A 27,116-nucleotide genomic window follows, 5' to 3' on the forward strand; every position below is an offset into this window, starting at 1 on the left:
ACAGGAACAATCACAGAACCAGACCGAGTTATACAGACAAACAATAGCAAAGTGACAGGTTTCAGAGTAACAGCCGTGTTAGTCTGTATTCGCAAAAAGAAATGGAGTACTTGTGGCACCTTAGAGACTAACCAATTTATTTGAGCATGAGCTTTCGTGAGCTACAGCTCACTTCATCAGATGCATACTGTGGAAACTGCAGCAGACTTTATATATACACAGAGAATATGAAACAATACCTCCTCCCACCCCACTGTCCTGCTGGTAATAGCTTATCTAAAGTAATCTTCAGGTTAGGCCATTTCCAGCACAAATCCAGGTTTTCTCACCCTCCACCCCCCCACACAAATTCACTCTCCTGCTGGTGATAGCCCATCCAAAGTGACAACTCTTTACACAATGTGCATGATAATGAAGTTAGGCCATTTCCTGCACAAATCCAGGTTCTCTCACTCCCTCACCCCCCTCCAAAAACCCACCCCCATACACACACAGACTCACTCTCCTGCTGGTAATAGCTCATCCAAACTGACCACTCTCCAAGTTTAAATCCAAGTTAAACCAGAACATCTGGGGGGGGGGGGTAGGAAAAAACAAGAGGAAATAGGCTACCTTGCATAATGACTTAGCCACTCCCAGTCTCTATTTAAGCCTAAATTAATAGTATCCAATTTGCAAATGAATTCCAATTCAGCAGTTTCTCGCTGGAGTCTGGATTTGAAGTTTTTTTTTTTAAGATAGCGACCTTCATGTCTGTGATTGCGTGACCAGAGAGATTGAAGTGTTCTCCGACTGGTTTATGAACGTTATAATTCTTGACATCTGATTTGTGTCCATTTATTCTTTTACGTAGAGACTGTCCAGTTTGACCAATGTACATGGCAGAGGGGCATTGCTGGCACATGATGGCATAAATCACATTGGTGGATGTGCAGGTGAACGAGCCTCTGATAGTGTGGCTGATGTTATTAGGCCCTGTGATGGTGTCCCCTGAATAGATATGTGGGCACAATTGGCAATGGGCTTTGTTGCAAGGATAAGTTCCTGGGTTAGTGGTTCTGTTGTGTGGTATGTGGTTGCTGGTGAGTATTTGCTTTAGGTTGCGGGGCTGTCTGTAGGCAAGGACTGGCCTGTCTCCCAAGATTTGTGAGAGTGTTGAGTCATCCTTTAGGATAGGTTGTAGATCCTTAATAATGCGTTGGAGGGGTTTTAGTTGGGGGCTGAAGGTGACGGCTAGTGGCGTTCTGTTATTTTCTTTGTTAGGCCTGTCCTGTAGTAGGTAACTTCTGGGAACTCTTCTGGCTCTATCAATCTGTTTCTTTACTTCCGCAGGTGGGTACTGTAGTTGTAAGAAAGCTTGACAGAGATCTTGTAGGTGTTTGTCTCTGTCTGAGGGGTTGGAGCAAATGCGGTTGTATCGCAGAGCTTGGCTGTAGACGATGGATCGTGTGGTGTGGTCAGGGTGAAAGCTGGAGGCATGCAGGTAGGAATAGCGGTCAGTAGGTTTCCGGTATAGGGTGGTGTTTATGTGGGGGGGTGGAGGGTGAGAAAACCTGGATTTGTGCTGGAAATGGCCTAACCTGACGATTACTTTAGATAAGCTATTACCAGCAGGACAGTGGGGTGGGAGGAGGTATTGTTTCATATTCTCTGTGTATATATAAAGTCTGCTGCAGTTTCCACAGTATGCATCTGATGAAGTGAGCTGTAGCTCACGAAAGCTCATGCTCAAATAAATTGGTTAGTCTCTAAGGTGCCACAAGTACTCCATTTCTAATACCAAAGTGGGAACTATAATGACAAAACAATACAGAAGTGAGGATTTCACACCCCAGCTATTGATAAGTGAGTTCTTGCCAGACAGGATGCTATCAGACTAAGTTTCCTTTTACATTTTCTAGGCACTTCCCTTTCTCTGGAGGCGATAGGCATTATCAGGACAGGATTGTATTCCTAAGAGCCCAATAGCACCTTCTTTCAATGTGACTAGGTTGGACTGTGAGGATGTGACCGGTCACTTCCCAGCTTATGGCTGCCTCTGCTGCTTAGCCAAAGGCCTTAGCCTAAGCACAGGGCCTCAGACTGTCACAGTAAGAGAAGGCCCTTACACCAGCAGACAGTGATTTTGATTCTTTCTTTTATACCTCTATGACTAGCTAAGTGATAAGAATACACCTAAATTCTTAGAGTATAGGCGTTTACAGATAGGCCTGAATATCTATATCCTAATATACATAACCACACCCTTCCAGCATCTTTACTTATCTAAGCTGTGCCGTAGAGTCTACACAGCTATTTATACCTGTGCTGAGGGGGCTACACTGGTACGTACTGTACATGCTGCCAAAAGAAGTGTGCCATGTCAACCTACCCTCTGTGAAGCTTATTTTCCACAACAGTCTTTGAACAGAGGGGCTCACAGCCAGCCAGAAGGCAATCCTCTTTCGGGAGTCTCTCAGCCAAAACAGCAATGTCCAGTATAAAGGGAACATCTTGACCAGTTAGAGAGATTAGGGCAAAAAGAAAATGTCCTGGCAGCTTGCCACATCTCCCCCGCAAAAAACATCATCACAAACTCAAGAACAAAACAAGCCTCTCTTCACAGAGTGTGTGTTTGCTGCTAAGAGAAAGAACTAGCCAGACTATGTGTAACAGTGCCATCTGGTGACTCCCTCCATAACCTCCCACCCTCAGAGGTCAGTAAGAATTATACACTTCACCTGTGAGTTGTAAGCTTCATTGGGTATTGAGTGATGTGCTTTGTTCTGACAGCAAAAAAAAAAAAAAAAAAAAAAAAGACAGGATTAGGACCTAGATGTCCTCCTGACTCCTGAACTCCAATCAATAGACCACACCAGCTAGGCAGGATTTACATGTTCCTATTACTTCCACACACATGCATACTATAAATTATTAGTGCTGTAACCAACCACTGCATGGAAATCCAAGCCTTGCACAAACTTGCCTGGTTTTGTGTTTTTTGTAGTCTCAAGAATCAAACCAAGTTCATCAAAAGGTCTGAGAATATTTGAAGCAAGGCATGGTCTGATTTTGATATGGAACCAGATGAAATTCAGCAGTTTCATTTTGAGTTAAACTCAAGGGGGATGACCTATGCAAAGTGAAACAAAAGAAAAGGTTTCCATGAATTTGAGAATCAAAACTGCTGAGATTTGCAGAGATTTATAAATTATCCTTCTTTCATCACTCTCTTCCTTGATAACTGATAGTGATTTGGGCACTCAGATTCTGCAGTGGAACAGTGGTTTTGTCTATGAATTACTCAACTGACCCACACATCAGGGACAAACCTCTGTTCTCTTCTAGCGAAGTTCTGCTGAACCATTCAACACATTTCAAACAATAAACAAATAAATCCTATAATACAACTTGCTCCAGTTTTGAACATGAAGGGCTTGTCAGGCTGGATAAAAGAAATTAGACTGGCAAATTGCTTAGTGCTTGGGCCATGCCAGCCTCAAAAGTGACACATACAGCAGCCAGATGTCATGTAACCAGCATGTAGCAATACTTGGCAATTATCTGTGATGTATATGGGCAGAAGAAGACTATTCCAGAGCTGCAGTGTACTTTAAAAAGGAAAGGAGTTGCCATTCCTTCCTAATTTCGAACTGGATAGTCCTTTTTACAATTCCACTTGTCATTTTCATATGAAGCAGCAGACACTATTAATAAAAAAAAATTGTTCCATTTTTATTTTCTTGCTCAGCAGGGTGGGAGAATTGTGTTTTAGGCTTAGGTGTTTCCAGATTATTGTGACTGTTTTCGAGGCAACAAGTGAATCTTCTGAGGCTCCCCACATTCACTAGACATATGTGGCCAGATCCTCAGCTGGTATAAGTCGGTCAGTGTTGCTCCATTGAAGCCAATAGGGCTCCAATAATGGTGAGACTGGGCTATAGATGCCCTTTAATTTAACCTTGTCACAGTCCTATATGCATGGGAGGAATTATTGAAAGGGGAAAAGGAGATATTTGTTTCCGGCACTAGCTGCGTGAAGTATGAGCTATAAGCTGTCTGCCCCCAAGTGTACGTTCAGCATGTGCACAACTCAGATGCATTAATGCCTTGCCTACATATTTTCAGCAGAGGGAAGGAGACCTGGAACTGTCTAATTCAGCAGTTGTATGAGTTTATTATACTTTTTCATAGCTGATCATGATCGCTCTTTTGACTGTGAGCATATGAATCAGATGGGTGATAAAAATCAGTAATGCTTTGGACACACAATGGGATCCTGGTAGGGCTTGTTGCTCTGTGTGTAAGCAATTGTTTATATGAATTCCCATCTAAAAACACTGCCTGTTTTTTGCTCCTGCTGCTATGTCTGTTTACCATTGATTTTTTACGCCTGCTTGGCACATCTCCCCAAAGCAGAATTAGCAAAAATACTGGCACTCGATATATTGCCAGTTATTTGCTTTCTTGAGTAGCTGTGTGGGTAAGAGAGTTTCCATCCAAATAGACTATGGGTAGATTATGGCCCCAGTCCTGCAAACTGCTTCATGGATGTGCTCACTGACTTCAATGTGGCTGTGTGCAGGTGTTCACTCACACAGAGCTTCTTGCAGAACTCGCCCCAGTGTCTGTATGAGAACACGTTGGGCAAGTTTTTTTGGACAAAGTCAGCAGTCTGGACAACATTATTAAATAATGTATTCATTTCTTCATCTTCTCTACTTTCATAGCCTCTCCTCACTGATGATAATGTAAAAGAAGAATTTCAAAGGTGGCCACCCTTAGAACTTCTACTCAACATTTTTCAGGCAGGAAATTTTGAACAAAGGTGATCCTTCACATTTCTACACGTTTCAAAGTGAATAAAATATTAATAGTAAAATTTAACATCGGAACAACTTGCCCAAGGATGAGCTAGATCCTCCATCATTTGAAATCTTTAAATCTAGACTGGATATCTTTCTAGAAGGCATGACCTAGCTGAACCAGAAGTTGTGGGCTTGATACAGAAGTTCCTGAGTGAGGTTCTGTGGCCTGTGCCATGCAGAAGATCGGACTAGAGGATTATAATGATCTCTTTTGACCTTAAATCTATGAGGAAAAAACCCCTAAAATTTAACAGGAAAGCTAAGTTGTAGAGGCATGAATCACCTGAAATGAGGTTGCAAAGGTCTTAATTAAAAAAAAGTCACTATTTTTACACAGTTCTAAATTGTGTATAATCACAGACTTGCAAGTACCATTGTTATCTCTCAGAGTATTTTATAAGCTATTTATTTTTAATTAGTCAAGTTTTATTCAAGTTTTGCTGTTTTGTACACTTTGTTATTTTTTATAACTTTTAACATGCAGGAAATAGACTTATAAACCAGAAAGAATGCTCAAATATTCCACATAGTTTTACATAAGACCGCCTACTCACCAGCTGCAGCAGAACAAGCCATGTGCTGAAGGAGTACAAATATATATACACATCAAGGTAAAAGGGAACAGAGGGAAATCATAAGTGAACAGATCTGATTCTTACAAACAGACTCAGAAAATCATGAGAATGTAGCTGACGTCTGATAGGCATGGTGGGAATTTTGCTACCCACATTCTTTTAGGAACAACAGGGTCAAAGAGCATCATATTTTGTTCCATTCAGAAGTATTGCCTCTTTAAATCAGTAGTTCTACCAGTCTCAGAAGTTGCATCTTCTGGAGGTATTAGTCACAGCTGTTTGTGTATCTGCTGGTATGATGACAATTGGTGTAATCAGAGGCCCTGGAAGGTAGCAGGAATATTGATTCTGACCCAACTCCAGATGGAGTTAGAATAAAAAACCCAGCCCTCTGGGGATTTAATGAAAGCTGTATTCTGCTAGACCAAACTAGTATTAATGATGTAGCTACAGGGGCTCATTAGATGCCTGCAAACTATTAGGTTTTATACATAGAACAAGCAACAGGTAACTATACATTCTAGGGCTGTTTTTCTATCAGGGGATTCTGTTGATTTCATTAGCCATGAAAAGCTCCAGCTGCTAACTTGCTCTGTGACAACTGTTCTTTGGCCACAGACAGAGCAGCATTTACCCCTTACTCTGGCAACTCTCCGTTCAACATAGGTACCATTCATTATATTCACCTCAGAATTCAAGTGTCTTACCCAAGAACTGAGACTTTGTTTTCCAAATATGGTTTGCAACATGTTTAACACTGAAATCATGATATTGTCTCAGGTAAACTCACATCAATTGCATGTCATTTGATTCACACCCTGAAGGTGATCTGTAAAGCAATTAAACTGACTACTGTGAGGGAGAGAGGAATAAAAACCCAACAACACTGCAGAAAAAATAATAGAAACTCTGTTAGTTGTTGAGATCCATAAAGGGTTAATTCTTGAGACTACAACAAACACAAAACCAGTCTGTATGGTGACGGTACATATGCATCATGGCATGACACCAGGTACATTGCCACAATGTCTATGAAATGTAGCCTGGCATTACCCACAACCATCAGAATATCCATCATATAATTGCAGTGTCTACTTATTGAGGCATGAGGGTCATGATGTGATCTCCTAATGGCCATGCAGTTTCTAATCATTCACTCCCAGGATACATGCGAAGGCCGCAATCTAGTGGAACTCAATCATATTCTCCCTCTGGGCGGCTGGCATATACTGATTATGGCCTTCAAAAATGGGCCCAGCGTCCAGAAGGATGCTAGTAGTCTATGTGGTGATGCACTGGAAGGGTCCAGTGGCTGATCCACATGATACTGGATAGTGGCTGGTTCCTATGAGTGGCGGTGGATAGGTCCTCCATCCTGCAGACTGTCACACAACTGCTGGAGTGTGCCCAGGACCAGCCCTTTGCACTAGGTTCAGGCCCATTATGAGATCCCCATAAAACTCCAACAAGAACGGTATGTTTGCAGGGCTGGCTATGGATGGAGGCTAGTTTTGGCCTCTGGCTCAGGCTTGGCCTTGGCCTCAAGCTCCTCTGCCCTTTGACTCCATTCCTCCTCCTTGTTCTTCTGTCACAGCAGAGGCTGCAGCATAAAGATGCTATTATTTATCATATTGGACCATGTTTTCCCGCTTCCCCCTTCCCTGTTCAGTAGCTGCTCCCACTCTCCCACACAGTTGTCCCTTCCTGCTCCCTAGCCCTGTCCCAGCCCTCCCTCTCCCTCACCAAAATGCCCTCCCCACCTCCTTGCCCAGGATATCTGTGGCTCCCCTTCCCTCCCCCCACCCCATTACCCCAGCTGTCCCTGATCTCTAATCTGTGCCCCTCTCCTGCACTAACCTAACCCCTGCCCCAGTCCACCTAACCTACCACCTGTACTCAACCCTACCGAGCTGCTGTCTCCCCAAATAGATCTCACTTCTCTCTTTCTCCGGCTCATGCTTGAAACCACAATCCTGCTTGCCTTGTGCTCACAGTTATTGTTTTATGTTTTATGTGTGGGGATGAGCAGCCCTGCACCTATCAGTATCTCACATTCTGCCCCCCATGCTCCAGGAGCTGCTGTATCCCAGGAGCTAGGCAGCTTCTGAGCATGCCTACCAGATCAGGTTCCACATGCAAGATAGGCATTGCTTTGCCTATCTTCCCTTGGTTTGTAAATTGCAGTGGTGTCATGCACAGGGACTTAGGCAATTAACTCTGGAGTTTAGGCATCCAAGTTGTTTTGTGGCTCACACCCTTAATTCTTACAAAACAGAAATTAAATTCCAGCATAGGACATGAAGGAAAAATGATCATGCAGTGCGTGAGCTCTTTTTCTTCTAGGAGATAGGACAACACACTGTTCCATTAGTGGGTAAATCAATTAAACAGGGATTCCTCTCACACTATCATTCCCATTAATTCTGTTTTGTCAAATCAGGCACATTGTCTGGATTACAGAGAGGAACCAGAAGAGTTAATCGAAGAGCCAGGTGATGTGGACTCAAATCCCTATCAGTTAGTGGATTTCCACCTGGTGGGTACATTTTAATAGGTAAAAGGAAGTAAAGAAAAGTCAGGTAGGGTGACTCATCAGATCAAGCAATGTAAAAGAATTAGATTGTAAGTGGGAAAGGATGTTTCCTAGGAAACTGCATGATCTGCTTCTGGAACATCAAACAAGAGCAATTTCTTCACCACCACCATGACTAAATTGATCTACAGCATCTCAGGCAGCATTATCAATGGGGGAGGAATTGGGTGCCTTTTATATTTTCTTAGTTACTATCATCAGATTGTCTATTACGTGGCTCCTTCGGCTGTTGCCTTTCTGACCTTGTATATATAAGAGTATGGTATTTGCCATTGTCTAATTGGAAAGCATGTTTTCCTTCCCCTCACCCTTTTTCTCCCTTTCCAGCAAGCTCTGGCTACTGATGCTGTAACTGACTACAAAGAAGACAATTTACACTATTTTGCCACTAGGAATCCAATACGCACTTGGTCAGTGAAAGAATGAGTATCCTGTTAGAGAGACTATTTTCTGTGCAACAATGCAAAACAAGCAGCCTGCAAGCTTCTCCACATCAAGACATTTGTTCTAAAGCATATTCAGCCACCCATGCAATTTACACCAGGTCAAAATGAATGTCTTTCATCTCATGATCTTGCTGGCTATCTTTACGTTCCAATAAATGAAAGCCTGTTAATTGCACATATTTTACTATTTATATGATACCATGTATGAACCATACCTAGTATTTTAATTGCAGGGGAGGAGAGTATCAATGCAGTGATACTTGTGACACCTTAGAGACTAAACAAATTTATTTGAACATAAGCTTTCGTGAGCTACAGCTCACTTCATCGGTTGATAGTGGGTTCTGATCTCTTCCAATGGTTCAGGAGGGATACAACATAACCATTGTTATATTTGGTCGATAGAATTTGACCATGGATCTTTTTAACTACAGTGTCATATCCAGGCTATTACTTTGAGCAAGATGCACTACAGTTAAAGAAAAAATTTAAAAAAATAAAAAAATAGGTAGCACTGAGGATAAACCATCAGCCAGGACATGAGCCAGCTGCTTATTACGTAAACATTTTCAAGTGCTGGTGCAATGCAAAGATTGGATGAAAAGATTTGGAAATGGAAAAAAAAAATTCCACCTAACTCAATTATATTGTCATACAGTAATTCATCCATGCAATGATGGAAGATGAGCAAATTGATTTGACAAAGTACTATGTAGACTTGTCCTCAGCCAAAATCATGAGCGGAACTTAAACTGAACATTTTTAAGCCATTCTACTCAGTATAAAAACCATTTTAATTTTTTATTAACTTGGGAATGTATCATCCAGTGAGATTTCAACAGGAGCACAGATCCCATATACAAGAGGCAGATACATCCTCTCGCCCAAACTTAGCACATGATCCTGGAATTCCTGTATATGACACATTTTATTTGACTTCTACAGACCTGCCATATTGGGCCCTTACATTGTAATAAAGTCTGAAACTGTCCAAAAGCCCTCCACAAACATCCTCTAATGAGTGTGTGTTTGGAAGCCATGTGTGGAACAGAAAATGCTTCTGCACAAGCTTGATGGAATATGTAGGATGTTGACTGGAAGACAGGGAAGATTTCATGTGCTGAACATCATCTATAAAGTGCAGTGAAGAAACGGTGGGGTAAGTCTTTAACGCAACCTTAATTGGGCCTCTGGTTGTACAGCCATAATTTTAGGGCACAAAAAACACAGGCCAAACACAGGTTTGAAAATCTGGCCCACTTCCAGTCTACTAAATGGCACAGACTCTGGCTCAGCCAAGGGTGAACTTTTCAGTAAGAAAAATACAAGAAAACTAGTATCGAAATCTCTTGGCAAATACTTCGTTCTTAGAACAGTTTTCCTGCTCTATACCTGTGAAAAATGATTTTCTCCTCTCTATTTATAGTTTACAGCCCCTCTCTTAGCTGAGGACATATCTGGGATTAGTGTTTTTATTTTAAAGGAGAAAGATTAAGTATATTTAGCTTCTGTGAAATAAGTTGATGTAGGTTGCAATTGTCAGTCGCATCTTAAATTGTATGTACCATACTCCATACCTCATAAATATTTAAGATGGCTAAATAATTATCCAAGGCTCCTCAACCTGCCTTTCTTTATTAGTTCCACAGGGAGCCAGGAAAGCATTTGTTCTCCTTCAACCATACAGACAGAACTATTATATTGCAAAATATCCTCTTTTGGTTGTTGCTGAGGCTGCTACAAGGATTCTCTTCTGTTGTGATGTGATGGAATTAGCCACTTGCAGAGGACAGAAGCTTTGTTGTTTACCCACTAGATCAATACAGCTAGCTTGGCAAGCTTTCCAAAACATCTCCATCAAAGCAAATCCTGTCTCACTTCATTCCACCCTTGGTTTTATGTTCACAAAAAAGGACAAAAAAACTAGGCTTCTAGCCAAGCACCCTAAAATATACAGGATTTTATAGTGCCAAGTTGAGAAGTATGTGGCAGATTCAAAGAAAAACAACTTTGTGGCCAAATGACAGGAGCTGAAGGGACACAGGTGCACCTACTTATACCAGTAACTGTGATGACTGTGGGAGGGAAAGCCAACAACCCACTTTTACCACAAAACAGCACTGATCAAAATTCTTACAGTTGCTGTGCAGCCTAATCTTCTCTCTCTCTTTTAAACACAGCCATATGGTAACAAGCAGGTCCTTACAACCACATAACAGATGAAGAGCCCAAGTTTTTTAGCAGCCGGCAGATCTTGCCCCAGCAGCAAAACCAAGGAAGAAAAGCTGTCTCCCAGACGGCAAGGCTGGAGAGCTTTGTGCATCTTGAGTCTGCACCTGTCAAGTCTGACAGTGGTTCAACCCCACCCCCCCTTCAAACATGTACAGCAGAGAGGGAAAATAAGAGCATAATCCACACCTCCTGTGAACAGGGAGGGCAGGATGGCATTTGAGTGCTGTTGGCATTTTATACGAAGGCTAATTTGCTTTGGAATGCTATTGTTAAAAAGGACACGCTGTGTCAAGTAAAAATAACCTGTGTGGATACAGTAATGTTCCACCTGACACCATGCAGAGAAATCTGCACTTGTCTCATAGTGGAGCAATTAAAGAGTTTGATGGCAGTAATATGCCACTTTGTGTAAGAACTCAGATTAGATCACAGTGGCTGAACCCAGAGGAGGGCAAGGTTTTGCAAAACTTCCTGAGTTTTTTAAAAACATTTTGGTAACTCAAAATAGGATTTGAGTTTTGTGGATCTTCTTTTTTTAATAAAAACTAAAGTTAGCCCAAGTATTCAAGTCTTAGACTATGGCTACACTACATCTTAAAATCGGCATTAATTATGTTGCTCGGGGGTGTGAATTAGCCACCCCAGTGAGCAACATAACTTATGCTGATTTAAGCGCCGATGTGGACAGTTCTATTCTGGCAGGAAAACTTCTCCCGCCAACATAGCTACTGCTGCTCGCATGGGCTGGGTAATTAAGCTGACGGGAGAGCTCTCTCCCGTCAGCTTAGAGCAGTTACACTAGAGAGTTTACAGCTGCACAGCTGCAAGCCATAGCATTAGATACTATGGGAGTACGCCTAGGCCCAGATGCACAAAGGTATTTTAGGTTCTTAACTTCCACTGAGATCAATGGAACCTAGTTAGGAACCTAAATATCTTTGTGGATCTCAGCCTAGGCAACACCATAGCAAGGTTAGATAAGATTCAACTCAAAGGAACATTGCCACAACACAAGATGTTCCAGTGAATTTGATGTTAGACAAAGTATGTTCACTCAGATTTTATCACATTACAGAACTAAAGGATGGATGAAACAGTTTTGGGGCAGGCACAGACTTTTTGTTCTGTGTTTGTACAGTGCCTGCCTCAATGGGATCCTGGCCCAGGACTGTGGCTCCTAGGCACTACAATAATACAAATAAAATAAAATAAATAGGAACATAGGAACTTGTCCAAAAATTTAAATCACACCCAAGCCAAAGTTACAAAGTAGTCAAACACTATCTCCCCAGTATTTTTATTTTTGAGCACTACTGTGCGTTCTGATTTTGATGGGGATAAGAACTACTATTCCATAAAAGTCTATTCTATACTTCTGGTTCAGCTTAGCAGAACAAAGAGTTCTTGGATAGTTTGCATCAACATCCAAACTTTTGGGCGCTTATCTAGGGTGAATCAAAACGTTGGAACATTCTGAGGTTCATCCATCACTAGGTTCAGCAGAATTTAATTTTGCTTCTTGTTTTTCTTGCTGTTTTCCCTTTATATGATGCCAGCAGATAACAGGACACAATTCCATCAGTATCGCCATTCTCAATAAATAACAAATAAATAAAGGTGTGTATGTAAAGAGGCCAGGCGCTGTTTAAGCAAAAGGATCTTTCCATCACCACAAATTACTTTTTTTCTTTTTTTTAAGCAATACAGGTTTTAAAAGAAAAAGAGTTAAAATAGAGATGCATTTCCTCTTTGACAAAGTTTTACAGGACAATCTCTTGTTTTAATTTTCCTTTTTTATTATTCATATTCACCATCATTAATTCAAGCTATTTGTTTCCCTGTCCCTTTGAAGACAAGTGAGTGAGGCGTATTTATATAGCAGATTTCAGACAAAGCCTTTGAGTCTACTGTGACTTCCAGTGACTGCATACACGGGGCCTGAATCATCAAGTATTTAAGCATGCACCTGACTTTAAGCACATGCCTGGTCTCATTGACTTTGTATATTTAAAGTCAGGTTTCTGCTCAAGGACCTCAATGAATGGGGGCCACACTCAGGTCTGTCTGTAGGTGTCTTGCAACATTCAGGAGCTTGGAGGGTGTGCGGGGTTTCAGTGTTAAGAAAATACAGGAAAATCTCACCACACTAGAATCTCCTTCATCTTTATAGTTCAGGAAAGAGCAAACTGCCTATTAATATTGCTTCTCTGTTGTGGTCTATGTTAAGCAGCAGTAGTGAATACAAATTATATAAGGGAATAGTGTATTGTGTGTGCACATACACTCAGAGGCTGCACCCTGATCAATAATACTGAGGATAAAATGTGTACTATAACATACATGCATGCATTAGTTTTACCATTGTCCCATGAGGGCGTGTCAAGCCCAGGCCAGTCATGATGCGCATCCCAAAATATCGTACATTACACAGCTTTCTAGTGTTTTCAGGGGAAAATATTTACGGAAAACATCCTAATTTCATAATCATTATAGTTCTTTTAATCTATTCACTGTTATCTTGGTCTGTAATAGTCATTTTTAGGCAAAATCTATTAGCATGTCATTGTGCTCGGTTGGTCCAAAATGGTACTGTAAACTCAACTTGATCAAAAGAGAGTGCTTAATATTTGCCCCTCTGTTTTCTCTCCCCATTCCCCCCTTTCTCTGTCATCATGGACAACACCACCATCCTTGTCACTCAAGTCCATAATGTGGGTGTTGTCTGTGACATGGCCTCTCTCTAGATCTGCAGACCTAGGTAGGGTCTAAATTTGCCAATTTTTCCTGCATAACGTCCCTAAGATCTGTTTTTTCTGCTCCATTCACACAGCTACATCTATCATCCAGACCCTCCTCCTCATCTTCTCATGAAAAATTTCCATTTCAATAAAACTGCACTTTTCAACACCGTGTTGTATGAAAATTTTCAACCAGTCTTATTCACAAGAAAGCATTGATTCCTTGCCCCGTTTTGCAGATCAAAGAGGTTAGTCAAGTAGTCAGAACTTTTGGTTGCTTAACCCCACTGAACATCCTTTTGATTGTCCGCTAGTCCTGATGCACTAAAGAAGTACATGTATTAAACCTCCCTCCATTGTTGATAGCAAAAAGGTTCATAAGATGAAAAGGCCTCTTGCTATGACAAGGCCCTTCTTGCAAATATACAACAAAAATTCATCCTTTTGTATCAATTGCTGCCAGAATACCCAGTTCCAAAAGTTGTATTGCCATTGATAGCCATTGGAGTCGAAAAGATGGCACGTACAGCCCACACCTGCGGGCAATTGTCTGAATGAAGGCTTGTCGTCAAGGGTAAGAGACTTAACCTTCTACCTCTCCACCGTGTACATAGGAGAAATCCTTCCTTGGAACTCAAGCTTGTGGGCTAAAATTTTAAATTCCAGTAATAAGAATGGAAAGCTTGTCTTATGAAAGGAGACTCAAGGAGCTTGGTTTGTTTAGCCTAACTAAAAGAAGGTTGAGGGGAGATATGATTGCTCTCTATAAATATATCAGAGGGATAAATACCAGAGAGGGAAAGCAATTATTTAAGCTCAGTACCAATGTGGACACAAGAACAAATGGATATAAACTGGTCATTGGGAAGTTTAGACTTGAAATTAGATGAAGGTTTCTAACCATCAGAGGAGTGAAGTTTTGGAATAGCCTTCCAAGGGAAGCAGTGGGGGCAAAAGATCTATCTGGCTTTAAGATTAAACTCGATAAGTTTACGGAGGAGATGGTATGATGGGATAACATGATTTTGGTAATTAATTGATTTTTAAATATTCATGGTAAATAGGCCTAATGGCCTGTGATAGGATGTTAGATGGGGTGGGATCTGAGTTACTACAGAAAATTCTTTCCTGAGTATCTGGCTGGTAAATCTTGCCCATATGCTCAGGGTTTAGCTGATCGTCATATTTGGGGTCAGGAAGAAATTTTCCTCCAGAGCAGATTGGAAGAGGCCCTGGAGGTTTTTTGCCTTCCAGCAAGTGACCCGTGCCCCATGCTACAGAGGACGATTCTCTGCTCCTTGAAGTCTTTAAACCATGATTTGAGGACTTCAATAGCTCAGACATAGGTGAGAGGTTTTTCGCAGGAGTGGTGGGTGAGATTCTGTGGCCTGCGTTGTGCAGGAGGTCGGACAAGAGGATCATAATGGTCCCTTCTGACCTTACTATCTATGAATCTATAAAAGTTCTACTCAAAAGATCTACTGCTCAGGAAAACAAATTCTGAAAACTAAAATAACCCTAAAGGAAAAAAAAAAAAAAACCTTGAAAAATGACTGTTGCAGGTAGAAAGAAAAAGCAGCAGAGGAGAACGTGTAATCCTTTGATAATGAACCTTGATGTAATTATCTGTCTTTATGAAGACAGTTGTTAGATATATTTTGATGAAAAGGAGTACTGTAGAATCTCATTACAGTCACTGATGGGAAACTGCTAATCACCAAAAAGGGTTTACTGGTATTGAAGTCTCAGTGTTGGGTTTCTTTGGCTCAATATACTGAGAAGCTTCTCTATTTTCCCCAATATCAGTTGCCCACTCTCCCCCTGCCAGGATGAGAGAGTTAGGTCAAGTTAGTGATAGCAAGTTTGAGATTGCAGTATGTTGTACACAGACCCCAGATTCCACTGTGAGGAGTTGCTGGCACCTCTCACCTTAGAAATATTACAAATCCATGTGGAAACCAGATTTCCCACCTCCTGCTACAATCATTTTGCCAAAGATTTACCAGCCATGCAAAATGAATCAGTGTAACTCATGATGAAAAAAACCAGATCTCTAAGAATGTGTATTTGAATCAACAGGGTCTATTGCCCAGGAAGGCAAGGGGTTTCCTCCATTCACAGAATAGGAGAAAATGGAGGTGGAAGAGTCATGTTCAATCTAGAGCTGGAAGACGCATTGGGATAAGCTATTAGCTTATCCCAATCTTATGTATCACTAGTAACAGAGTTTCTGCAGGCCATGTCCTGCCCTTTCACATACCCAGCCTCATTCTCCTCAGATTGTCAATGACAATGCTGTAAGGCTAGAACCTTGAGGGTGAAATTTTGACTACTTAATTGTGTAATTTTGTTGGACTACCCAAAGCTGCCAAACGTTAAAGCACAGTTCTAGCCTGAAAGTCCATACAGTGTCATTGATGGCATAATTTAAAGATATTTTGGCTGCCCAGGTCTATCTGCTGATGATTTTGCATGACAGAATACTTTATCATTGGTGATAAAGTGCCAAATGAAAACACCCGGCTTGATTCTCAGATGCCTGGTAAGTTGATGGGCTAGCAGGTAAGCAGAATATTCTTTTCTTACAAAGTAAATTCAATATAAATATCAGCAAAACACAACTAGCATGGAACCCCACAGTGATATGGTATAGCTACTTTTCAGGGTTGGACCACATATTATGGTGCTTTCTAAAACAGATGCAAACAAAATCACTCCTGTTACTTAGGCAAGATTTTCACCCCCTCAGGTCTGGGGTAATAATCAAGATGCGTCACCATTTCGTGGGTGCAAGCCTGTACTATGAGAAGAGAGAAAAACTAGAATAAAAGTGACCAAAAGGCTGCCTAACTGATGTATAGTCTCCACTCAGATGGGCCCAAATGCTTTGACTCAGTGGCTCAGGGTGATGAGTACCACCTTGATATAAGGTTTGTCCAAGGTGAAGAAAAAGCCTATGCTGGGACTCTCCAGTGCAAAATGAACTAACTTAAAATCTAGAAGAATTGTCATTCATTCACAAGAACTATTTAGAATAAAATGTTAGGAAATAAACATGTATGCTAAACACATTATTTATGAGATTTTAATTTAGTCCTCAGTGGGTGAGGATGTCTGAGTCATTTGAGTGGGTTTAGGTGAATATTTTTGGTAAACTGAGAGCAGTTTACTCCGGAAAATAAGGTTTATGAATATGATATGAATTGCTAGGTGAGAAGAGAAAGCATATCTTATTCTTCAGTTTCTAATATTGGATGCCCACATAAATGGAATTAGACTTTAAACTCCTAACACAATGACACTAAAAAAAGTATGAGACAGAGGCAAGTGTCCTGATGATTGTATAACTTGGCAAAGAACTGAGAGCATTAAAGAATTTGTTTTTCTTTTTGGCTAGGTAATTCTGTTATAATCAAATGTCAAGCTCTCTTTTTAAGACTAAAGTCATTAACTACAGTGGTATCTCACGCCCATGCACCCCTCGTAATAATAAAACTTATTATCCTGCACCTGTTTTGCCACCCCCGCAAAATAAAATTAGTGCGTTTACATGTAGGGTTGTATTTTAACACCAGAAATGTTAAAAGTAATAATCACAGTTCCATGAATACAGGCACAAGTCATTAGGAAATCATGCTTTCCCATTTTAAAGGGGAACTGGAACAAAACAATGATGTGGAGTGAAAACTGCAAGTAATTATGGTGCACCTAGGGTTGTAGCCTTTTGATTGATCTGGGTGCAAAATGCACAAGTTACTAACCACAGGTTCTTTATTCAGGTAGCTGCATCAGATTATTATTAAGGATGAGATCGGTGAGCCACATGTAGAAACTAGGGCTATCAAGCGATTAAGAAAATTAATCGTGATTAATCATGTGATTAATTGCACTGTTAAACAACAGAATACCATTTATTTTAAATATTTTTGAATGGTTACTGTATTTTCAAATATATTAATTTCAATTACAACACAGAATGCAAAGTGTACAGTGCTCACTTTATATTTATTTTTATTACAAATATTTGCACTGTAAAAAACAAAAAAAAAATTTCAGTTCATCTCATACAAGCACTGTAGTGCAATCTTTATCATGAAAGTTGAACTTACAAATGTAGAATGATGTACAAATAAAACTGCATTCAAAAATAAAACAATGTGAAACTTTAGAGCCTATAAATCCACTCAGTCCTACCTCTTGTTCAGACAATCACGGTTGGTTACAATTTGTAGGAGATAATGCTGGCTGCTTCTTGTTTACAATGTCACCTGAAAGTGAGAACAAGCATTCACATGGCACTTTTGTAGCTGGTGTTGCAAGATATTTACGTTCCAGATGTGCTAAAGATTCATATGTTCCTGCATGCTTCAACCACCATTCCAGAAGACACGCTTCCATGCTGATGATGGGTTGTGCTTGATAACAATTCAAAGCAATGCAGACTGACATATGTTCATTTTCATCATCTGAGTCAGATGCCACCAGCAGAATGTTGATTTTCTTTTTTTGTGGTTTGGGTTCTGTAGTTTCCACACCAGAGTGCTGCTCTTTTAAGACTTCTAAAAACATGCTCCACACCTCCTCATTCTCAGATTCTTAATTCTTCTTGGATCAAGTGCTGTAGCTATTTTTAGAAATCTCACATGGGTACCTTCTTTGCGTTTTATCAAACCTGCTGTGAAAGTGTTCTTAAAATGAACATGTGCTGGGTCATCATCCGAGACTGCTATAACATGAAATATATGCAGAATGAAGGAGACATACAATTCTCCCCCCAAGGAATACAGTCACAAATTTAATTGATGCAGTATTTTTTTAATGAGCATCATCAGCATGTCCTCTGGAATGGTGGCCGAAGCATGAAGGGGCATACGAATGTTTAGCATATCTGGCATGTAAATACCTTGCAACGCCAGCTACAAAAGTGCCATGTGAATGTCTGTTCTCACTTTCAGGTGACATTGTAAATAAGAAGCAGGCAGCAGTATGTCCTGACAATGTAAACAAACTTGTTTGTCTTAGCAATTGACAGAATAAGAAGTAGGACTGAGTGGACTTGTAGGCTCTAAAGTTTTACACAGTTTGTTTTTGCGTGCAGTTATGTAACCAAAAACAAATCTGTTTTTATAAGTTACACTTTCATGATAAAGAGATTGCACTTCAGTACTTGTATGAGGTGAATTGAAAAATACTATTTCTTTTATCATTTTTATAGTGCATGTATTTGTAATCAAAAATAATAATATAAAGTGAGAACTGTGCACTTTGTATTCTGTGTTGTAACTGAAATCAATATTGAAAATGTAGAAAAACATCCAAAAATATTCAATTGGTATTCTATTGTTATAAGTGTGATTAATCGCGTTTAATTTTTTAAAATCGCAATTAATTTTAATCGTGTGAGTTAATTGCGATTGACAGTCCTAGTAGAAACATTAAAACTTTATTTAAAGTACTTAAATACAAACAAGTAGAATTGCAGTTATAAAAAAGTAAGACCACTACGATAATGACCCCTTGTATTGCACACACTCACAAACTTAGGAAGACCATCAGAAGTGAAGATGACAAGAATAGTAAGCGGAGAAAGTGCAGTAAGTGCATATGGCAATCCAGACTTCTGCCATCCTGTCATCCCAAACTGTCCCCACTACAGATTAGACATACACCTGATTTTATACCCTTTTCCTGTACACCTGAATATGTCTGGTGACCATATTTAGATTGCTCACTGGGGCCCAGTCCATTTGTGATGTTCCAGGAAACCATAATTGGGGTTCCAATCGCTAACATAAGCTATTCACATCAATAATGCGTTAATACATTTCCCAGTGTTTCCAATAAATTAATGAGGTTAACCTCATGGTTATGCATACCCAACAATCCCCCACACGTCCATTATTTCAAGCTTAAATATAATCGCAAGTTTATTGCTAAATCTTATAACCTTAGGTCAAGCATTCATGCTAACTTAGGCTAACTGCTTTAGTTTTATTAGGCCTTCAACTTAAAGCAAAGCCTGTTTTAAATATTAATACACATATTGTTACAGGGTCGGGCCAGATGGCTACAGGAGAGTAATTTAGCCCCAGGTTAAGTAGGTCCCTTTTCCCTGGGTAAGGTAACAGGGAAGGTTCCAGAACAATCAGGAACCTTCTGGAGACAATTAAGACAGACAGGCTGATTAGAACACCTGCAGCCAATCAAGAAGCTGCTAGAATCAATTAAGGAAGGCTAATCAGGGCATCTGGGTTTAAAAAGGAGCTCACGTCAGTTTGTGGTGCGCGTGTGAGGAGCTGGGAGCAGAGAGTGAGAACGTGTACTGTTGGAGGATTGAGGAGTACAAGCATTATCAGACACCTGGAGGAGGCCATGGGGAAGTAGCCCAGGGAGTTGTAGCTGTCGCACAGCTGTTCCAGGAGGCACTCTAGACAGCTGCATTCCACAGGACCCTGGGCTGGAACCCAGAGTAGAGGGCGGGCCCGGGTTCCCCCCAAACCTCCCAACTCCTGGTCAGACACAGGAGGAGTTGACCTGGACTGTGGGTTCACGAAAACGGCCAAACTGAGGGCTGCCGTGAAGCTCCAAGGCGAGCAAATCCACCAATAAGCGCAAGACCCACCAAGGTAGAGGAGGAACTTTGTCACAATATATATTTTATGTTTCCTATTGCATTACAGCTTTAATGTTACCAGTTTAGGCACATAGATTATAGTTAAAACATAAGCATAAACCTTCCAAGAGCAGGTCAGGGGTCAAAGGTCAGACTATTGATGTTAGGCCCCATAGATATATAAATCAAAGTAATCCATTTTCATGCCATATTTCAATATGGTTTTCATAGAAATAATTCCTAAGAAAGAAGAGCTAGCTATAGCGAACAAGGTCCTAATACTTCAACCCCTGAATTCATTATTCACTAATGCCAAATATGACAGAAGGAAATGAAGAAAGGTGAGCCCTTTTTAACAAGACTGTATGGGGGTGCTTATGATGACCACTTAAGAGCACTTATGTATGTGCATAACTTGAAGTCAGAGGTAATATTCATGTGAGTAAAATTATTCTTCTTCTGCAAGATCATGGTTTTCATTCGTATACTGAAAAATGACAAGTTACTCTCCCCACCCCAAAAAGATTCACCCCCATTTTTTCTGCAAAAGAGCTTGTGCTCTGTGATCCCAGAGGACAATCTGAACAATTTCAAGGACAATTCCAAGACAGTCTTAATATTTTCAAATCGAACAGGAAATGTGAAATGTGGATATTAAAAATAAACAGGAGGAAAAAATGCGCTTTGAATTACACCCCCTTGTGGATGAGCCTCGGGAATTCAGATATGGAGGATCTAAATGATGAGATAAAACCAAGGAACAAAGGCTATTTTTAAACAATTTAATAGAAAAGCTACTTCTCAATATACACACACATCCCTCTTCAACTTCACATGAAATCCAGTGACACTGAGCCCAAAGTCCAGCACTAGACCAATCAGTTTATTCAAGAGACCTATGGAAAGACCCTTAAATCCTTAGTCAACTTGAAAAAGGGGTTGACTTGGCAAGCCTGAGTTACCATATAGACTGTATTCTTGTCCCCTTGTGCTGGTATTTAGGACAATGTGGAACTCTTGCACAGTTGTCTAAAAATTTCAGTTTTGAGAATGCCTGCAATCACAGTAAGAAGCAACTCTTCTGCCTAGTAGGGTTTGAAGAAGCTAAGCTATGCTTCAGCATCTATTCTCACTTTTAGAAATAGTGCTCTGCTGTTATGACTCCAGTTTTCTCACTGCTTCTGGATAGCATAGCCTGCTTAAAAGTTCTACATTTCATTTTTTTTCTTATTTTGTTGCCTGTGGCCACTGCTATTTCTGCATCAGCTGTTCTTCCTGTAGGAGTCATTCCCCGTATTAGAGTGTAGTAACCATCACTCATCTAGACCTATTTCTGCTTTCACTTTTTAAAGTATTAAATATGTCCAGCTCCATTGTAAAAGAAAATGCATGTTCTGATTCTCTTAGATAGCATTTTAACATTTTAGCTATTAAATATTAATTATGGAGCTCCAGAACCATCCCACCCCAGCAAAATAAACCTAGCTTCATTCAATTTCCTCTGAGGAAAGGTGGAAATGATTAGGCAAGTTTAAGTTACTGTATTTCCAAACCTGTAGACACTCAGAATTCCATGTGTATATCTCATAACAGACACCAGCTAGCTAGGTCATTAACAACTATAGGGTTGCCAATTTTCTAGTTGCTGAAAACCGGACCCCCCTGCATGGCTTCTTCCCCGAGGCCCTGCCTGTTCCCCTCAAAGGCCCCGCCCCTGCTCAGCCTCTTCCCTCAGGCCCCACTCAGACATTCACTCCTCTCTCCCGTTTCTCACTGCTCTCCACCTTCCCCGTTCCTCATCACTGGATCCTCTCCACCTCCTTTCCCCCCACAGCTGAGCTTCCTCTGCTACTGTGCTGGGACGGGAACTGTAGCCTGATGTGGTGCCTGCATGCCGCCCATGAGATACAGGTAGGAGACAGTTCAGGCTAAGTAGGGGCTGGCACGGGTTGATGACCCAGTGACTTCCCCCACTTGTGGTAACAGGACTTTTGTTGTCTGGTCAGTACATCTGACCAGACAGTCAGGTTCCCTTTTGACCGGACTTTCTGGTCAAAACCCAGGCACCTGGCAACTCTAAACATCAAATACAAAAGCAATCACAGAGGTTATAAAACTACAACCTGCACATGGGGATTTCATGGGGTTGGGAGAGCTGAAAAGCAACTGTACAACCACAGGTCTGCAGTAGTCCTCCTGGCCAGTATACTCTCTCTTCCTTGAGGGAAAATAGCTGTAGTTATGGATCTACAGGCCTTGCTCAAGACTTCTGTTCACTGGGGCATTGGAACGTAGCAGCTAAGGTCCTCAAATTCTCCTCCATTATTTCCTAGACCAGAGGCAAATAGGTTCTGCCAGGTCAAGGCCCCACCACCACTGTGAGAGAGGGAAGGATTTGGCTGTATGCAAACAAGGACTTGCTTGAGAAAAGATAAACAATACAGCTGCACACCTGTATGTGGAGGAGTGTTTACTGTACTGATGAAGCACACTGTTGTAACATGACAAGGGCCCTAGCGTATGGTAAGGCTTTCATTACAGCCATGTTTAGAACTGTAGCAAAATGGATAACATCTGTCTAGGAAGATTTGGGGGTGGGGTTGTTATAATGCTTGTGTTTAAATTTTAAAAAAATTGTGTGGAATAAATAAAAACACTCAATCATCTTGATCACAGCTGCTGTGAAAGTCATTCTGTACTGCTGGACAGATTCCTCACGACTAAATATTGAGTATTGGACAGATTCCACATTTGTGACATTCACATTTGTGACATTCACATTTGAAAAGGCACTGTAGTGTATGTGCCTCAAAAAGGGACTGGAAACATTCATAAATACACAGCGTCTGGTTAAAGGATTTTGAATTAAAATGGATGAGAACAATAATGCATTTCATAACTACAATTATGTAATGTTCAAAATAACTTCCTTCTGTATATATTTCCCAAAGATTTATATAGGCTGTTATAGAGATTTTATGGATTACCCCTTTTTCTATTTCTCCTATTTTTATTTTCTCTTCTTCCTTTCTATTGCATTCAGTAAAAAATCCTCACAAATTGTAGCCAATTCTGCACAGGAACTCACAGGGGGTTCCAGGGAGCCGCATCACCAATTGCGCCTCTGTAATAAGGCAAAGTCTTGCTTACTCAGAGAGGGAAAATCTCTGAGAATCTAGTGCTGCTGGCAGCATTGAACACACCAGCTGGTGGAGCAAGTCTACGCGGGGGAGAGTGCATTCTGCACCTTTTCAAAGGGTAAATAACAGAATGCATTCCTTCTGCAACCATTCCTCTATGGTTTATACAGAGAGCGTGCACCTCTGCACCACCTAGTAACTTTATTGACAATTTGGTCTATAGTTTTCAAGCTTAAAAATATTTGTACTTGCAGTTTAGCATGTGTATCTTAACTGAACCAATATCAAGTCTTAGTTTAACTTGCTCATAAAGTGATTGTGAGTATTTTTGTGTGTGTCAGCATTTGGCCACTAAACAGAAAGCTAATGAGAAGGAACATGGTCTAGTGCAGTAACACTGTATAACAAGGTTCACACATCAGATGCCATGCCTCATACACAATCTGAATTTCAACCAGGTTTCATCAATTCCGGGGCAGGGGTGGGGGGATTTAATACATAAGCAAAGGCTTAGCAACCACTTTCCAGTCAATTAGCTGAGTACAGAATTTTCCAGTGACTCGGAAAATGTTTTTGAAGACCTTTAAAAACCTTTGGCATTATTTTATATATAAATCCTATCTCGAAATGAGCAAACATCTGAATTCCCATCCTGCGGGAAATTCTGATATTTCAACATTTGTTTTAGTCCTGCATTGGGATGAAAAGTTGAAATAGGGAAGCTTTTCATGGAATTGAATCATCATCCAAATTTTGAAATTCAAAAAATTTCAACCAGCTCTAATAATGAAGAAACTAAAGCTAACCAATAGAAATTATACATTACCGCAGCTATCAAACTATATTATGAGTCAAATCCGAAGGACCTCACTCAAGTTTGATTAGTTCTCATTCAAGCAAAACTCCCATTTCAATCAATGCCATCACATCTCTGTCTCTTGTGATATGAGTCAGTGTGAGAGTTAGCTCCAGAAAATGGCAAAAGGACATGGTTATCTGTTACAAATATAATTGTTTGGAGTGCCCTTAGAATCATAGAATATCAGGGTTGGTAGGGACCTCAGGAGGTCATCTAATCCAACCCCCTGCTCAATTGTTCAACAATTCCTGAAAAAAGAGAGAGGAGAGAGAGAGAGAGAGAGAGACTCTTCAGGTGTACACCGTTAATGCTTTGTCCTAACTACTATCTATAATACATCAGTCAACGAGTAAATTACAAGTGGGCAAAGCAACAACACGGATTGTGCTATTAGTGGTATGAGCCAAATAATGGATTTACAATTTGTGTATATTTAAAATATAAGTATCTATATTAAATTCATCTCAGTAGGAGAGCAACAGCTCACTTATACCATATGCTTGCTTTTAGTTCATCAGGCTTGTTTGCAAATTCCGACTCCCCTCTAGTGATTTGCAACATGGCTGCAGGCAAAAATAGAAGCACTTACGCGATTTTTACAATACAATGTGACATTGTTACCCAGGAGTGAATGATTCCACTAGTAGGCATTTAGGACATTAGGGAGGGGTCCAAATTAATACAACATAACATTGCCTTTAAGTACCTGTAGATCCACTTTACTGTCATGCATAGTCATTTACTTCAGTCAGAGATGCATAATCTGGTGTAACAGCACTTTTTAAATGACACTATAAAGACTACAATATGTCATGGCTAATTCTAATAATCACTGACTCCCCATGGTTGTCATAGAAGTTGATGGAGTGTTAGAGACCATTTTGGCCTCAGGCAAAGCCCTGGGATCTTAAGGACAGGCCAGCTTTTGATAATGAGTGAAGACTAGCTTATTGGTGATTTTTAGAATGCAACTTATTTTTGTTAAAATACTTAATCAATCAAGAGAACTTCATTACGTGTCATTCAAATTCTAAAACTTGACTGAAGCAGCAGCATGGTGGCACAAGATCAGTGCAATTCTGACAAAATGCCATTCTACATATAACTATGACTGACAGACAAAAATACATCAGAAAGTGATATACTGCTACTTTTTTACAATGGTGAAGTAATATCACGTGTGCTTGTCAACAGACTCTGGCCAAGTGTACTTCTAACTATAACTCCACTTAATTGGGACTTCTCCCAGGGAATCAGCTCAACACTAATACTTAGTACAAATGACTATTGCTTAATGGGGACACTAATTCTGCGTAAGTGATCTAGCAATTTAGTTGAGAGTGTATTTAAGTCTCATGCTGGTTCTGTCTAGTTTTATCAGCTGTCAGTCACTCATGGCTGTAATACAGGAGAAAAATTGCTTCACCACTGCCTATTCCTGATGGTCAGCTTGCTCACTACACCAAATATTTTATTTATTATTAATTAGTAGTAAATATGCATATTGCAGCAACATCCAGTGTCCCCAGTTAGTACAAAGGCCCAAATGTGCCAGGTGCAGTACAATCACATACAAAGATATGGGGCGCTCACCTCAACTAGCTTACCAATTAAGGCAGAGCTTTGCAAAAGCACTTCATGTTGGCTTTAATGGGAGCACAGTCCTGTCAACAGTAAAACTTCCATTACTTTCAATAGGAGAAGTGTTAGGCCAACACTGAGCACGTCTGAAAATCTAATTCTAAGATGACATGTGACATGAAATTTGGGAGGAGGATACAATCAAATATGCAAAATTCTATAGATGTATTTTATTATTAATCTATTTTAATGTGATTAAGTATCAGCTACCTCCATTTACCCTTCAACCTAGCCATTATCAATTAGCTGATTTCCAACAGATATCATGCAGAAGCTGGATTTGGGGGGAGGATGTGAACCTGACAGGTGGACCAATACCGGGGAGAAGGATTCCTGCCACCTAGTGCCTGCGGCCACCACCAGAGCAGGTGTCTTACCCACGGTATCACCGCAGCACAGCCTGGTCCTGGAAGGGAGACCTGGGACTTGTGAGGAACAGACTGTAAACTTTTCTTTCATCTCAGAGACTGCTGTTTGTGGTATTCCCTGTGCCCATAGGGCAAGGTTCTTTGTTTCCTTTAACCTTTTCTATTTTTCCTTATATTTCTTACAGTTGCTGTTTAATTAATTGTATTTGGTTTGAACTCAATGTAGCGATCAGTGGAGTAGGGAAGTGGCCAGTGTGGAGAGAGTACTCCAGCATGGGAACACCCTAGACCCTGTCCTAAGTGACAATGACAACACTGGGGGTTAAGCCTCTCAGGAATCCTGGGCTCAGCTTTGTCTGGTTACAAGGATTCTTCCACACGGGAGAGTGGAAAGGAAGTCCTCGAGGTCAGGCAGGCCTCCAGGTAAAGGGAGTTGGAGCGAGGACTCAGATCCTTTTGCTATCCAGTTCCACCAGGATAGTGCAGAAGACAGGAAAGTTCCCCACAATAGCAGGATCATTCTCCTGCTTACAGTTAGGAAAAAATTCTTACTATAAGGGTAGTTAAGATCTGGACTAGGCCTCCAAGGAAGGTTGTGGAATCCTCATCACTGGATTTTTTAAGAGCAGGTTGGACAAACACCTGTTAGGGATGGTCTAGGTTTACGTGGCCCTGCCTCAGCACAGGGGGCTGGACTTGACAACCTCTTGAGGTCCCTTCCTGCTCTATATTTCTATGATTCTATCAGAGGGGTTCTACTACAGTTAGTTTTAAAACAGCCTTTTAAAATGTTCATTAATCCTTCAGAAATAGAGACTTTGAAGGGGGGAGTGAGGCTGATAGTGCATAAAATGGTGGGCTTCTGTAGCTCCAGCCCTCACCTAGATGTGTGTTTTGTAGTCTCTCAATTACTTCACTACTTGTATCTCAACTGCGTAACCTTCTCCTATGCAATCAATTACAAGTACAGAATATAAAGAGAAAGAAGGAAAACAGGTGATATCATTTCAAATCTCCCATGTATTGTACAACGGTATCATGAGTTTATATCAGTCCTGTCATGA

Source organism: Eretmochelys imbricata, chromosome 2, assembly GCF_965152235.1.
Source record: "Eretmochelys imbricata isolate rEreImb1 chromosome 2, rEreImb1.hap1, whole genome shotgun sequence".
Lineage (NCBI taxonomy): Eukaryota > Metazoa > Chordata > Testudines > Cheloniidae > Eretmochelys > Eretmochelys imbricata.